At 41.3% G+C, this 17474-nt stretch overlaps 1 protein-coding gene across 4 annotated transcripts in view; it reads right to left on the reverse strand.

Moving 5' to 3' along the window:
- The window catches only part of TPC1 (two pore channel 1), a 122420-nt gene that overhangs the window by 69297 nt on the left and 35649 nt on the right, over window positions 1-17474 (reverse strand).

Below are 17474 nucleotides of genomic sequence, written 5' to 3' on the forward strand. Positions count from 1 at the left end.
TCTTCATAATTAAATACTAAAGTTTTACAAGTGTCAATAAAGATATTTTATTGAAAAGGTAAAAAAAATTTGAACCCTAAGAGAGCATAATCATTCATTAAAAACTTAAGTTTTCATCTCTCAAACCTTTAAGGATATGTCTTGAAAGTACATTTGACTAAAACAAAGGTCTAAGATCTCATTGTGAAACTTCGATAAGGGCTTCGAGGAATCCACTAAAGAGCACAAGAGACTACTGCGTTGGAAACATGGAAAAATAGTGTAAAAGCTGAGGGTATAAAGACCCTATGGAGTAGGTGCATCCAATCAAGTAAAACTATGTATCATTTTCTCATAGTTAGTGAATTATTTAGCAGCTGAGAGATCATTCATGGTTTTTACACCTAATAGGTTGTTAGGTGGTTTTTCCTTTGTTGTACCTTGTGTACTATGTGGATTCAAATTATTTATTTGTGCATGAGATTTTTGCTCTCATTAAAGAATTAATATAAAGGGACATACCTAAAATGGATAATAAAAATTTTAATTTGGGGATTAATTCAAGGACTACCCATTAACACCCCCCCCCCCTCTCCCCCCCTCTAGGTAATTTCATTATATCAAAACTAGACATTAAATTGACTTATAAAAAAAAGAACTAGACATCAAAATTGCTTTCACTTAGGTGTAGTAATTCGAATTTGGAAAGCTAAAGTGTGTGGTACCTATTCACCCCCTTTTAGGTTGTCTTAGGCAATGTTTTAAAAACAAGACCAAACTACCTGATTTGACTAGTCAAATCGTCGACTAACCTTCTGTCCGATTTAGTTCACTTATTGAATTGTTTTAAGCTGAATTGGAATTGAACTAGTGAACCCATCGATCAAACCGAAGAATCATCTAAACAGACAGATGGTTTGGATATGGTTTATATTTTTTTTTTCAAACTTCAAATAGCAAGGCCTATACTTGGAGTTGTATACCTAAACATCAAATAAAGGGCCCTCACTAGTTTTTTTCATTTCCACTGTTGTTTTTTATTCTTAAATGTCAAATAGTGGGTCCCACATTTGAGTGTTTTTTTACTCCTATTAAATGTGATTTTTTCAATTTTTTTCTTTTCTTTTCAAACTAATCTTTTAGAACCCATATTTCTTTCCACTTACATCCAAAAACATGTATGAGGTTTCAGAATCTACCAATCAACAAGTCTTTAATCCAACAACAACAAATGAAGTCATCAACACTGCAGCAAGAGGGCTGCAGAATATTTAACTAGGTTTGTGTCTCAACAGAAAAAATTATTTGAAATGGTCTTAGTTTGTTTGAACCTTCTTGAAAGGGAAGGGCAAACTGAGTCATCTTCTTGGGATGAGACTGAAACCAAATGGTTTGAAGTTTGCTACATGGGATGCCAGAAGTCAACAATACTTGATGTTTTTTACAACAATAAAGTTTGAGATGCTGCACAAATCTATGAGATTAAGACAAAGATCTCATCTACCAAACAAGGTAACCACTTGGTCACTAAATATGCCCAGATTTAACAAAACTTAAGACAAAAGTTGGACTATTATCAATGTATTGAGATGAAGTGCAGCGATGATGCACCCCTTTTAAACGTTTTATATAAAAAGAGAGGATTTACACCTTTCTTGCCAGATTGAATGTTGAGTTCGATCCCGTTCAAGTGCAAGTGTTAGAAAAGGAAGAAGTTCCTTCACTCAATGAAACAACTGCCATAATTATCTCGGAGTTGTGAAATCAAACTAGCAATAGTCGAATGCCTATTTTAGTGGAGTAGGAGGAAATAATAAGCTATCAGAAAGATTCCAAGCAAGTAATAAAAACTCTCTATGGTGCACCTACTGTAAGAAGCCATGACACAACAAGGAGAGGTGAAACTTCATGGTAAGCCCTCAAATACTCAAATACTTCTTGGACAACAAAGAGTAATCAAGGAGGCAGGCAAGAACAAACACATTTGACCTCAGCGCAATCAGGAGGAAAAGGAGAATTCTCTTAAGAGCAATCTGAATTCAATAGAGAATAGATTGAAAAGCTGAGATATTTTTTGGGGACATTAGAGAAACCTACAGGTAGTGCAGGTACTTGTTCGGTGGCTTTTTTAGGTAATTCTCAACCCTATGCACTTAATGTGTAAATCTCAAAGGGAACTAAGGTAGTGGATTTTAGGGCTAATTCTCATGGGTTTGTCTCTTATAGTCCTTGTCCTAGTAATAAGAAAATTGCTATTGCTAATGGAACATCGATTACAGTTGTTGGTCGAGGAGATGTAGTTATAAATGATAACCTTGTTTTAAAAAATGTTTTGCATGTGCCGAAATTGTCTACCAATCTAGTTTCAATTCACAAGCTTACAAAGGATTTGAAGTACACAATGACCTTTTCTTCCGCACTTTGTAAATTTTAGGACTAGAGCATGGAGAGACGATGATTGGACTTGCTAGGGAGAGGAATTAGTTCTACTTTCTTGAGGAACATGATGGGCGAAATAACACAAAGGATTCTATTCCTTGGTCTGCTTTATGAGCTCTCTCTTCCTAATAAAAATAAAATATGGTTATCACTTTTCTCTTGGTCATCCTTCTTTCAGTATTCTTAAAGTATTGTTTCCTAGTTTTTAAAGGATTTGATTTGGGTCAGTTTCTTTGTGATGTTTGTAAACTTGCTAAACATAAGTTCGTTTCTTTTCTAATAAGTAACACAAGAGCTTCAACACCTTTCACTCGTATTCACAATGATGTTTGTGGACCTTCTACAGTTCATAATATCTCTAGGACTCATTGGTTTGTCTCATTTGTTGACGATTGTACTCAAATGTCATGGGTTTTTCTCTTAAAACAAAAATCATATGTCAGTTCCACCTTTCAAAATTTTTTCCATATGGTGAAAAATCAATTTCAGGTTGAGATAAAAAGAGTTCGATCTAATAATGCTAGGGATTATTTTAATCAAGTGTTGTCACCATTCTTCAAAGAAAAATGAGTCATTCATGAGTCTTCATGCATTAACACACCACAATAAAATGGTGTGGCAGAACGGAAAAATGGCCATCTTTTGGTTGTTACTCAAGCTTTTCTTTTCCAAAAAATTATTGGGGAGAAACTGTCTTAACTACTACCCATCGAATTAATAGACTACCCACTCGAGTTCTTGATTATAATAGTCCCATGCAATTATTTTCAAAAATTTTCCCTGACTTCAAAACAACAAATCACCTAGTTCCTAGGGTCTTTGGCTATGTATCCTTTGTTCATATTCATTCAAATAACTATGGGAAACTTGATTCAAGGGCTCTTAAGTGCCTTTTTATGGGATATTCTTCTACACAAAAAGGGTATAAGTGTTATCATCGTCCAACAAAACGGTTATTTGTCTCTATAGATTAATGAAAATTACTTTCCAAATCCTTATCTTTAGGGGGAGACATCATCCATGGAAGAAAATGATAGAGATTTGTTTTGGCTTGATCTTTTATCCTTCCCATACTCACAAAATCAAAATCCTTCATCTTCTTCGTTGTCATTCATTTTCTTTCCTTTACCAAATGAGTTAGATCCAAGTACTCATAGTCCAATGGCAAATGATAAATATATTTAGAGTACTACTCACCAAGGAGGAAAATATCGCGATATGTCGGCGATATATCGTCGATATATTGTGTATCGATACGATATTTCATGGAGAAATATCGGTCCGGCGATATATCGACGATTTTTCCTGATATATCACATGGTCAACGCGGGTCAACGGAGGTCAAACGCGCTACAGTGAAGTCAATGCGCTACAGTGCCTGAAAAACCTTTTGTTGCTGAGGGGATTTGAACCCCAAACCAAAAGGTTTGAGTTCAACCCACTTACCATCCGGGCAAACTCACCCTTGTAATATAATATGCCCTAAACATATATATAGTTAAACTCATTATATAAAGAAAATATTAAAAGAATATTTTAAAGAGCAAATTAATTATAATTATTTTATAATTAAATGCAAAATTTTCTTTTAATTGATCACCAAAAATAAAAAAATTATATAATTTTCTTCATAATGTTTCTAATATCATTAATAATTAATTAAATATTAAAAAATTATAGATATATCATAATTTATTTTATATTGTTTAATACTGTTAGATAGTGTATAGTTATTTAGGTTATTTCCTTTTCCTTTTCCTTTTCTTTCCTTATTGTATTGTGGGTCCCACTAACATGTATATATATATACCCAAGTCCAATGTGTATTCTTCACAGTTTTTCAATAATAATAATTAGGGATTCTCCCTTTTTTTTCTCTCTTTTCACATGGTATCAGAGCCAAGGAAAAACAAAAAAAAAAAAAAAAACCCTAATTATTTCCGGTTTATCCGTGAATCCATTCTGGGAAATCTTTCAGTGACCGTGTTTCATTCTGGTCACCCTTCCCATCTCCTAAAGCTTTCCGATCAACCGTATCGCCGTCAGAAAACCCTCACCGCCGGCGACTTTTCCGACGACCTTTTCCGATGAAGTCCTTTTCCGACACCGACCATACCATCAGGTGCGCAAGGAGGAGATCTTCAACTTTTCTCAAAGCACCAGAGGAAGAATCCCAAGCACACGCCGGCCACGCACGTCTCTTCTCCGGCGGCCTGAATCTCACGCACCGGCGCGTGAGAGCGCGTGAGGCACTTTCCGACCACGCGCTTCCACCTCCAGCCTCACCTGACACCGTCTAGCCACCCTCCATCTTTGCTTGTGTCATTCGAGCCCTGAAAGTGCATTTTTTGGGGTTTTTTTGTCTCCGCCGGCCCTCTGAATAGCCTTTCCAACGACCTCCGGTGACTTCCTCTCCACCCCGAGCCCTGCACGTGTCTTAGGAAATCCGCGATAAGCCGTATTAGGGCTCTCTTCGATCCAAACGTATTTCATTCACTAGATAAGTAGATATGGCTACTAAAAGTTCCACCTTTTCCTCTGTCATATCTGGATCTCCTATGATTACTTCGAAGAAATTGGTTGGCAGTGAAAATTATTTGTCCTGGTCTGCCTCTGTGGAGCTTTGGTTTATGGGTCAAGGTTATGAGGATCACCTTGTTATGCAGGAGACGGATATCCCTGAGGTTGACAGAGTACAATGGAGGAAGATAGATGCACAGTTATGTAGTGTGTTATGGCAATCAGTTGATCCTAAGATTCTGCTTCATCTTCAGGCCTACAAAACATGCTTTAAATTTTGGAATCAGGCGAAAAGGCTATACATGAATAATATCCAACGTCTTTATAAGGTGGCTTCTTCTCTTGTCAATGTCAGACAACAAGGCATGGATTTATCTACTTATATTGGCCAGATTGCCTCTCTTAAGGAGGAATTCTTCACCGTGATGCCTCTTACTACTGATGTTGGAGATCAACGAACACAGATTGACAAGTTCTTCATTGCTCTTACGCTTATTGGCCTCCGTCCAAATCTCGAGACTGTCCGCGATTAGATTCTTGACAATTCCTCCGTTCCATCCTTGGATGATGTGTTTGCTCGCCTCCTCCGTATCTCCTCCACTCAGACTTTGCCATCTGATAACACTTCAGATTCTTCTGTGTTAGTTTCTCAAACTAGCTCTCGAGGAGGACGCAATGGTAACCGAGGTAGAGGCCAACGTCCTCATTGCACCTATTGCAATAATCTTGACCACACTCGTGATCGGTGTTATCAGTTACATGGGTGGCCTCCCCGCACTGCCCACGTGGCCCAGTCATCTGATCCTCAATCGCCTCAGCCTCCCAGTTCCTCCACATCTCAGAGTATTTCCCTCACTGACAGTGAGTATGATGACTATCTCCGCTATCAGGCCACCAAGTCAGCTTCTGTTGCTTCTGTTGCCCAGACTGGTAACGCTTCTGCTTGTTTCACCCACACATCGTCTCTTGGACCTTGGATTCTAGATTCTGGCGCTTCTGATCATATATCTGGTAATAAGGATCTTTTCTCTTCTATTACTACTACCTTTGCCTTACCTACTGTTACTTTAGCTAATGGTTCCCAAACTATGGCTAAAGGTTTTGGTTTCGTTCATCCTCTCCCTTCCCTACCTCTCCATTCTGTCCTTTATGCCCCTGAGTGTCCTTTTAATCTTATTTCCATTAGCAAAATAACTCGCACTCTTAATTGTTCTATCACTTTCTCTGATAAATTTGTGACCTTGCAGGACCGGAATACGGGGAAGACGATTGGCATAGGACGTGAGTCTCAAGGCCTTTATCACCTCACCGCTCCTTCAACTCTTGCAGTTTGCATTTCCACTGATGCTCCCCTCCTCATCCACAGTCGTCTGAGCCATCCTAGTCTATCCAAGTTCCAAAAAATGGTTCCTAGTTTTTCATCTTTGTCGTCGCTTGCGTGTGAGTCCTGTCAACTTGGGAAACATACTCGTGTCTCGTTCCCAAAGCGTTTGAATAATCGGGCAAAGTCTCCTTTTGAACTTGTCCACACTGATGTTTGGGGTCCTTGTCGAACTGCGTCTACTTTAGGCTTTCAGTATTTTGTCACTTTCATTGATGACTATTCTCGATGTACTTGGTTATTTTTAATGAAAAATCGAGCTGAGTTATTCTCTATTTTTCAGAAATTTTATGCTGAAATCCAAACCCAGTTCAATATTTCTATTCGTGTGTTGCGCAGTGACAATGTCAGGGAATATTTTTCTACACCATTTACTTCATTTATGTCCCAACATGGGATCATTCATAAGTCTTCTTGTGCTCATATTCCTCAACAAAATGGGGTAGCTGAATGTAAGAATCAACATCTTGTTGAGACAGCTCGTACTCTCCTTCTCCATAGTCATGTTCATTTTCGTTTTTGGGGGGACGCTGTTCTTACAGCATGTTATTTGATTAATCGTATGCCCTCATCTGTATTACACGATCAGATTCCTCATTTCCTTCTTTTCCCTGACCAACCACTTTATTTCCTTCCTCCTCGTGTTTTTGGTTGTACTCGCTTTGTTCATATTCTCATTCCTGGACAGGACAAACTTTCTGCCAGAGCCACAAAATGCATCTTCTTGGGATATTTCAAACTTCAAAAGGGTTATCGTTGTTATTCCTCTGACACTCATCGCTACTTTCTCTCCGCTGATGTCACTTTCTTTGAGGACTCACCGTTCTTCTCCACTTCTGAGTCTCTTCCTGTTTCTGAAGTCTTACCCCTTCCCATTATCTCCCCACCTGATGCAGTGCCTTCTCGCCTACTTCAGGTTTATCATCGCCGTCATCGTGTCACTGTTCCTCCTTCTTTGGCCGAGGTACCTACTGACTCACTTCCTATCCCTTCGGCTTCTCCTGCCCCAGCTTTGCCTCTTTCTGCTGACTTACCCATTGCTCTTCGGAAAGGTAATCTATCTACTCATAATCCTCATCCCATTTACAATTTTTTGAGTTACCATCAATTATCTTCACCCTATTCTGCATTTGTTTCTGCTATATCTTCTGTTTCTCTTCCCAAGAGCACCCCTGAGGCTCTTTCCCATCCAGGCTGGCGACAGGCAATGGTAGATGAAATGGCTGCTTTACACTCCAATGGCACTTGGGATCTTGTTGTTTTACCCTCTGGTAAATCTACAGTTGGTTGTCGTTAGGTCTACATAGTTAAGGTTGGCCTTGATGGTCAGGTTGATCGCCTTAAGGCCCGCTTAGTTGCTAAAGGCTATACTCAGGTTTATGGTTTTGATTATGGTGACACTTTCTCTCCTGTTGCCAAGATAGCTTCTGTTCGTCTATTGCTCTTCATGGCTGCTATGCGTTCTTGGCCTCTTTATCAGTTAGATATTAAAAATGCTTTCCTTCATGGGGATCTTGCTGAGGAGGTTTATATGGAGCAACCACCTGGTTTTGTTGCTCAGGGGGAGTCTGATTTAGTGTGCAGGTTACGCCGTTCTCTATATGGCTTAAAACAATCTCCCAGAGCGTGGTTTAGCCATTTTAGTTTTGTTGTTCAGGAGTTTGGCATGTTCCGCAGTACAGCAGATCATTCCGTTTTCTATCATCATAACTCTTCGGGGCAGTATATTTATCTGGTAGTTTATGTGGACGACATCGTCATTACAGGCAGTGATCAGAATGGTATTCAGAAACTAAAGCAACACCTTTTCACCCACTTTCAGACTAAAGACTTGGGGAAACTCAAGTATTTCTTAAGGATTGAGATAGCTCAATCCAGTTCCGGTGTGGTTCTTTCCCAAAGGAAGTATGCTTTAGACATTTTGGAAGAAACCGGTATGTTAGACAGTAAACCGGTAAACACTCCTATGGATCCAAATGTCAAACTTATACCAGGATAGGGGGAGCCTTTAGGAGATCCTGGGAGATATCGGCGACTTGTAGGTAAACTAAACTACCTCACCATTACTCGTCCAGACATTTCTTTTCCTGTAAGTGTTGTTAGTCAATTCCTACAGTCACCATGTGATAGCCATTGGGATGCTGTAATCCGCATTCTTCGATATATCAAAAGCACACCAGGCCAAGGTGTGTTGTACGAGAACAGAGGTCATACCCAAGTTGTCGGTCACACAGATGCAGATTGGGCTGACTCACCCACAGATAGACGTTCCACTTCCGGGTATTGTGTTTTTATTGGAGGTAACCTAATATCTTGGAAGAGTAAGAAACAAGATGTGGTGGCCAGATCTAGTGCTGAAGCCGGGTATCGAGCTATGGTTCTGGCAACATGTGAACTCATATGGCTGAAACATCTTCTTCGGGAGTTGAGATTTGGAAATGATGAACAGATGAAGCTCATCTGTGACAACCAAGCCGCTTTGCATATTGCATCCAATCCAATCTTCCATGAAAGGACCAAACACATTGAAGTTGATTGTCACTCCATTAGAGAGAAGATCGCATCAGGATGTGTGGCGACTAGTTTTGTCAATTCAAATGATCAACTAGCAGATATTTTTACTAAATCTCTCAGAGGTCCTAGAATTAAATACATTTGTAACAAGCTTGGTGCATATAACATATATGCTCCAGCTTGAGGGGGAGTGTTAGATAGTGTATAATTATTTAGGTTATTAACTTTTCCTTTTCCTTATTGTATTGTGGGTCTCACTAACATGTATATATATACCCAAGTCCAATGTGTATTCTTCACAATTTTTCAATAACAATAATTAGGGATTCTCCCTTTTTTTCTCTCTTTTCACAAATACAATTGAATTAAATGGATCATAATTTTAATATTAATATATATTTTAAAATTAGACATATTACAATCAAATATCATAATATTAGATGTAATTTAATAATAAATGTACACTTATAAAATTCATATTTTTATCGATGCATACGATATTATTATCAAATATGATAAATCATATTATACATATATCAAATTATTTAATAAAACAACTTAAAAATATCATTATACTTCTAATTACATTTTTATGAAGTTTTTCTTATATTTTTATAAATTTTGATCAATTTTAGGCTTATCGATATTTTTTTCCAAAATATCCGCCGATATATCTCCAATATATCCGTAAAATCGAAGTTCCGATATATCCGTGATTACCGATATTTTCATCCTTGCTACTCACCCATTGCAAGTATATTCAACGAGGAAGAAACCCCTTGTTCAACCAATGCAGGTTCATAATTCAGAACCGTTCTTTGGTATTGATAATGTTGACGTAACTCCTTAATTCAAAAGATGATGAAAATAATGTGTGTTGTTGATGATTATGATCTTCCTATAGCAATTAGAAAGGGTGTTAGGAAGTGTACTCAACGACCTGCATATCCATTATCTCATTTTATGTCCTATGAGAAGCTATCTAGTGATCATAAAAGTTTTCTTATCCACCTCAACACTATTACTATCCCATAAACTATCTCTAAAGCATTGAGAATTAAAGAATGGAAAGAAACTATGAAGGTTGAGATGGATGCACTTGAGAAGAACAAAACATGGGGCTTCCAGGAACTGCCTCAAGGAAAAAAGCTAGTAGGATGTAAATGGGTCTTCACTGTGAAATATAAGGCAGATGGATCACTTGAACAACATAAAGCAAAATTAATGGCTAAAAGGTATACTCAAAACCTACGGAATAAATTATCTTAAAACATTTGCTTCTATTGCAAAAATGAATACGGTGAGAATTCTATTATCTTTAGTAGCTAATCATGGATGGAGTTTGCAGCAACTTGACGTCAAGAATGCCTTTTTACATGGTGAACTTGATGAAGAAATCTATATGGAGGTTCCTCCAGGGTTTGAGTCAAAGAAAAATAAAGTGTACAGGTTAAAAAAGACATTTTATGACTTAAAACAATCTCCCAAGACTTGGTTGGACAGATTTGCTAGAGTAATGAAGGCTTTGGTTACAAAGTTAGAGTGATCACACATTCTTTGTCAAACATTCTACTTCAGAGGGAGTTATAGCGCTATTAGTTTATGTGGATGATATAGCGGTAACAAGAGATGACTTGCAAGGAATAAAGGCATTGAAAAGGTGTCTATAGTAATGATTTGAGATTAAAGAACTCGACAAGTTAAAATACTTCCTCGACATTGAAGTAGCTCACTCCCAACATCGGATCTTTTTTTCTTTTTTTTTGTGATAAGTAAACACATATATTAGCAAAAGGCAAAACGCCGCATAGCATACAGGGAGTATACGAGGCGACGAAGGCCTCACAACCAAAAAAACAAAAGGAACAAAAAACCCACCGACCCTTAACTGGAGGTTATCCACTCCAAGAAACCTATAAGGGAGCGAGGCTCCGCACCATTATACAATTTTGCCCACCCCCACACATTACAAACAAAAGAACTCTTAACTTTCTGTATAGCTAACTCCCCCCCTGAATGCTAATCTATTCCTCTCCTTCCAAACCGTCCAAAAAATAAATAACGGTATGGATCTCCAAATTTTCTCTCTCTTTTTACCCACAAAAGAACCCTTCCAGCTGAGAACCGCTTCCTTTACAGTTTCTGGAAAGACCCACTAGGCTCCAAACAAACTAAGAACAATCCCCCACAACACACTAGCCACTGTACAATGAATAAGAAGATGGTTAACGTTTTCCTCATCACTACCACATAAGTAACAACGATTAGGAAACTGTCATCCTCTCTTTTGAAGCCTATCAAGGGTAAGAACCCTCCCCCAAGTAGCTTCCCACGCAAAGAACGCTAGCTTGGAAGGAACGTTCTCCACCCAAATGCCCTTTTTGGGAAACAAAGAGACACTATGGCTAGTCATCAACCCATACGCTTCCTTAACGCCAAACTTCCCATTTTTTCCTCCCTTCCATAAGGCCAAGTCCTCCTCCAAGGTAATTCTTTGACTCCTTAAGATTTGAAGCAATTCGTCTACCATGTTCAGCTCCCAATCATTGAAGCCTCTGATAAACCTTAGGTTCCAACCTCCTTGGCTAGAATTCTGGTCCCATATATCCCCCACTGTGGCACTCCTTTGGGCAGCCACATTGAAGAGTTGAGGGAACCTCCGAGCCAGCTCCACATCCCCACACCAAGGGTCCTTCCAAAACCTGATTTTGGTGCCTTTTCCTACCTTAAAAGTCATATTATCCCAACACCAATCGGCTTCTTTCAGAATCTCCTTCCAAACCCCAACACCAAACGCCCCATTTGCCTTTTTAGTCCTCTACCCAAATTCCTCTTGCCCATATTTTGCCACAAGAACACGTTTCCACATCTCCTCCTTGGCACGAGCAAATCTCCACACCCATTTTCCAAGTAGAACCTTGTTCAAAAGGACTAACTTCCTCAAGCCAAGCCCCCCCTTCTCCTTACCCACACACACCCTCTCCCAATTGATTAGGTGGGCTTTTCTTTCCGTACTTCCCCCTCCCCACCAGAAATCTCTTTGCAACTTTTCTAGTCTTCTTGCCACTGTCCTAGGCATACGGAAGAGGGACAACTGATATAATGGCATGCTACCAAAGTACTCTTTATGAGTGTGATTCTACCACCCTTGGAGATGTATTGCCGTTTCCAAAGGGCTAATTTCCACCTCATCCTTTCTTCCACCCCATCCCACACACAAGCGATTTTATTGGACGCACCCAGGGGCAGCCCCAGGTAAGTTGATGGCAGTTGACCCACCTTGCAACCCAACTCCACAGCCATCTCAAGGATCTCATCCACCTCCCTTACTGGAATAATTTCGCTTTTAGCCAGATTAATCCTCAGCCCTGAGACGGCTTCAAACCAACATAAAATCCAGCTCAAATAGGTCATGTCATCTTTCTTAGCCTCGCAGAAAACTATTGCATCGTCCGCAAAGAGGAGGTGGGAAATATTAACAGCCTGCCCCCTGCCCCTCCGGATTTTGCACCCGGAGATGCAGCCCTCTTCCACAACCCTCCGAATAAGGGCACTCAGCACCTCCATTCCCATGATAAACAGATATGGGGATAGAGGGTCGCCTTGCCGAAGCCCCATAGAACTAGAAAAGAACCCAACTGGCTCCCCATTTACTAACACTGAGAATTTAGCAGTCGAGATGCAGCTCCATATCCACTCCCTCCACTTAGCCCCAAATCCCATTTTTTGCATAACCCTCATCAAAAACTATCAATTAATGTTGTCGTACGCCTTTTCAATATCTAATTTGCAGATCAAGCCTTTCTCTCATTTTTTTTGCCATGAGTCAATCACCTCATTTGCGATTAGAGATGCATCTAAAATCTGCCCACCCATGACAAAGGCATTCTGATATGAAGAGACCACTCTACCAATCACGTTTTTAATCCTATTGGCCAGCACCTTGGCCAAAAGTTTATACAGCCCGCCCAAGAGACTGATAGGCCTGAAGTCCCCCAACTCCTCCGCCCCTCTTTTTTTTGGGATAAGAACCAAAAACGTGGTATTGAGGCTCTTGAGAAAAACATTTTGCTCATGGAACTCCTTGAACATCTCCAAAACCTCCTCCTTCACAAACTCCCAGCAGAATTGCCAAAAGGCCACCTTGAAGCCATCCGGACCTGGAGCCTTGTCCCCGTTCATGTCCATTAGGGCCGAATGGACCTCCTCTTCCATGAAAGGAAGCTCCAAGGTGTCCGCTTCTTGTTGACTAATCTGATTCAAATTTAACCCCCCTATATCTGCCTTCCACTCCGAGTCTTCCGTTAGTAACCGTTGAAAAGCGTCTACTATTCCGATCCTTACTTCTTGCTCCTCTGACAGCCAAACCCCATTGATTTTTATTCTTTCCATGGTATGCCTCCTTCGGTGCGCGTTTGCCATTCGATGAAAATACCCTGTATTTCTATCCCCTTCTCTTAGCCAAAGCTCCCTTGAGAGTTGTCTCCAGTGTATCTCCTCCAGCTTAACCCACTTAGCATATCCTTCTTTTGCTTCTTTTTTGCTGGAGAATTCCTCCTTTGTCAGTCTCCTCTCGCTTTCCACTTGGTCCCAGTAATCCACTTGTTGTAAAGCAGCCAATTTATTACTCTCCAAGTTCCCAAACACCTCCCTATTCCATAATTTTAAGTTTTGTTTAATCGCCTTCAATTTTGTAGCTAGCTTATAGCTAGCCCTTCCACTAATCGACATCCCCTGCCACCAACTCCGCATGAGGTCTTTAAACCCTTCCACTTTCAGCCACATGTTCTCGAACCTGAACGGTGAAGGACCTCTTCTTTTGCCACCCCCCTCGATTAGAATTGGAAAATGATCCGATATAGGCCGAGATAATCTCTTCTGGGTCACATTGCTGAACTGATCAAGCCAGCTGGGAGAAACCATAAATCTGTCCAACCTGGCCCAGGCTTGATTATGTAGTCCCCCACTCCAAGTAAAGGAACCACCTTGAAGGGGAAGGTCAATAAGCTCAAGGTCATCCATAACCTGAGCAAACATCCTCATAGCTGGGGTAACCCTCCCTTGCCTACTTCTTTCCTCTTGAGATAGAATAACATTAAAGTCTCCCCCTACACACCAGGGTTCTCCCCAAAGACCTCTGATTGCTCCAAATTCATCCCAAAGAGACTCCCTATCCTCTTTGGTGAAAGGGCCATAAACACCCAGACTACCCCATTTTCCACAGTTCTAAATTTACAAGAAATTGAATATTGGCCCTCCTCCCACTCCAACATTTCCAAGGACCTTTTGTCCCAACAAATCAGCACACCTCCAGCTGCTCCAACAACTTCAAGAGTTCTCCAGTCTAAAAATCCCCCCACCCCTAAACTTTTCACCACCACTTCAGTCATTAACTGGATTTTTGTCTCCTGGATACAAAACAAGTCCACCTTCTGTTTTCTAACCACAGACTTAATTATCCTTCTTTTATTAATGTTGTTTGCACCCCTCACATTCCAACTCAACAGTTTGAGATTCATTAAACAATCAATAATTGGCCCCCTCTACTTTTTAGATGACTGTTCTTCTTGGCATTCCCCTTATATTTGACTGAACATTCCAACCTTTTGAGCTCCCTCTCAAATTTTGATTTCTCCAATAACCCTTTGCTATGTATCATTTCCCGTCTTTTTCTAATTTTGGACAAAAAGTCCAATATCTCCCTCTCCAGGCCTTCTATTGAAAATCCCAAAAGCTTGCTAAACTTGGCCAAACTACTTTCCTCCCAATTAGTCTCCTTCTCGCTCCTTAGATCCTGGGACCCAGTCAGAACTGGAATCCATTCCGGATTTTGAACCTCTAAAGCAGCGCAATTGATCTCAACCAAGTCCCAGCAGCCCTCTCCACTCACTGTAGCCCCCCCTGTAGCTGCCAACTTCATCTTATTTTCTTCCTGGAGGCTCTCCCTTATATCCCCAGAATGGTCGCAAAACTCCCTCTCCGGAGTCCGACCAAAAAGAGTAGAAGAAGAATAAGAGGACTCCACAACCCTTAAGTTTGAGATAGACCCATACCTTAAGGCTTCTTCCACAATCACCCTCTCTGCCATTGAACACTGGAGAACCGGCTGCTGCTTCCCGCTTACCTCCTTCTCTCGACACTTAATGAATTCCATTTCCAACTTAAGGCCCAGATCGTCTTCATTGCCTGTGTCAAGGATTTGGGCCTGAGAGTGGCCCAGACAGTCCCCAAACATAATAGCGGGCCCATGAGACAAGAGCTCCAACCCTTCGGAGGCCCGTCCCTCAGCCGGCCCACGCTCTAGCCCTGTTGCAGCCAGCTCAGCCCCCCTAGAAAGAGACTGGCCTTGCGTAGTTGGCCCAAAGTCCCGCTTCAAGCCCACGGGGCCAACACCCGGGCCAGACGAGCACGACCCATCGCCCGCGGAGCCAGAGCTTTGCCGGGTCACCCGCCCGAGTTGAGCCCAGTTTTCAAACTTGCCCCTGCCTTCCCCTCCCACCTGCTTTCCCGTCACGTCATCTGACCGACACTGTTCCTTGGGTCCAACGCCCGGCATTTCTCCCACACGCCATCTTGCGCGTGAGTCACCATCACCCCTAACCTCCCCTCTCTGCCGCCCAAGCCCATCTCGGCCATCCCCCTGTTTTTTCCTCAATGCCGGCGGAATCTCCCACCACAAAGACAAGGCATATACCTCCCCCTCCACCCCGATCTCCATCGAACTCGGCAAAACCTCCCCATTCAATTTTATCAGGATCCTTGCCCATTCCAAATCCTCCTTCCTTTCCGTTAGGGGATCGATGCCTAAGAACCCACCGCACACTTCCCCCACTCTCCTCAGAATCGACAACACCCACAACGAGATTGGAAGGCCCAAAATCCTCACCCAAGCTTCTTTCCTATCTTCACCCTCTGGAGAACATCCAAATTTCGGGCTCCACATCTCCAATCCCAGCTGAATCCCTCCCACTGATCTCACCCCCGAGGCTAAGACCCTCTTGGCTTCTTCCACAGTCTCGAATTCCATAAGAGCACAACCCTTACCCAGTCTAGCCAAACCTAATTTACTTTTCAAACCCCACGCTCTTGCCACTGACCACCCCAATCCCGCCAAATCCTCTTCTCGTGCTGATCTAGGGTTCCATTTTCCTATCAAGCATTGCTTCAATCTGCTCACGTTGCTCCTTATTTCCTCCTCCTTTGTCTCCACTCTGACCCTTGTGGCATCCCTGAACTCCGGGCCCTTGACCACTTCCACGTACGACCTGCATGAACCCCTTACTCCTTGATTGATTTCCTTTTTCTCGAACCAAAGTCCTACCTTCCGTAAGGACTCCACCATAGAAGCCCATCCTCCCTTTTCCCCTTTACCTTTTGGTATACAGATACCAAATCTCCTCTTCTCCATGTCTGTCACCCCTAGGCGGATGAAGCTCCCAGCCCTGTTGACCTCTCTCACCAAAGAGTAGTTCCTCCCTTTTTCCTTCCAGCCCTTCTCCCATCTTCCTTCTTTCCCATCCCTCATGCACTGAGTCAACCCTTCTATGAACAGCCCCACACTCGCCGGCCCCAGACGGACCCAAGACACTAACTCTCCCTTGCTTTCCGAGATAATGACATGGATCTTACCATTTCTCTCCTCAGCTTCTACCTCGAACACCTTCGATTCCACCACAAATCTACTTCCCTTCCTCTTCCCACGATTTTCCGCCCGGCTTTCCCCTTCCTCACCTTCACTCGCATGTTCACCCTCGCTCTCTCTCATTTTTTAGCAACTCTCTCAACATTGGATCTTTATATCCCAACAAAAGTATGTGTTATATTTGTTAACTAAGACAAAGAAACTAGGGTGTAAACCAGTGGAGATGCCCATTGAACATAATCACAAGCTTTGTAAGGCCACAAAAAATGTTATGGTAGATAGAGATTCCTATCAAAGATAGGTTGGCAAACTAATCTATCTTTCTCATATCAACCCAAACATAGCCTATGTTGTAGGAGTGATGAGTCAATTTATGCACAACCCAAAAGAAGTACATCTTCGAGAAGCATATCGAATTATACAGTACCTAAAAGATACTCCATGGAAGTGTTCTTTTGAAGATGCAATGAATTGACATCAGAAGCATACACATGCAAATTATGTTGGATCAATTGACAACAACAAGTTGACTTCAGGCTATTATTCATTCCGCAGAGGTAACCTTGTAATGTGGAGAAGCAAAAAGCAAAATATGGCTGCAAGGTCAAGTATAGAAGCTGAGTTCAAAGCTATGTATTAGGAGTTTGTGAGCTTCTATGATTGAAAATAATTTTGGAAGGTTTGAAGATTGTGTGGGAAAGACCTATGAAGCTATATTGTGATAACAAGTCAACTATTAATATTGCGCATAACCCTTTACAACATGACCCCACCAAGCATGTGGAAGTATACAAACATTTTATAAAAGAGAAGTTGGATAGTAGACTAATTTGTACTCCCTTCGTGTCAACCAAAGGTCAACTTGCAAATGTGTTAACTAAAGGATTGAGTGGTACTGCATTTTATTCTATTGTTAACAAGTTGGGAATGGAAAATATCCACTCATCAACTTAAGAGGGACTGTGAGAATTAGTAATTATGGTGTGAATAAGTTGTGCC

This window comes from Vitis vinifera, chromosome 12 (assembly GCF_030704535.1).
Source record: "Vitis vinifera cultivar Pinot Noir 40024 chromosome 12, ASM3070453v1".
Classification (NCBI taxonomy): domain Eukaryota; kingdom Viridiplantae; phylum Streptophyta; class Magnoliopsida; order Vitales; family Vitaceae; genus Vitis; species Vitis vinifera.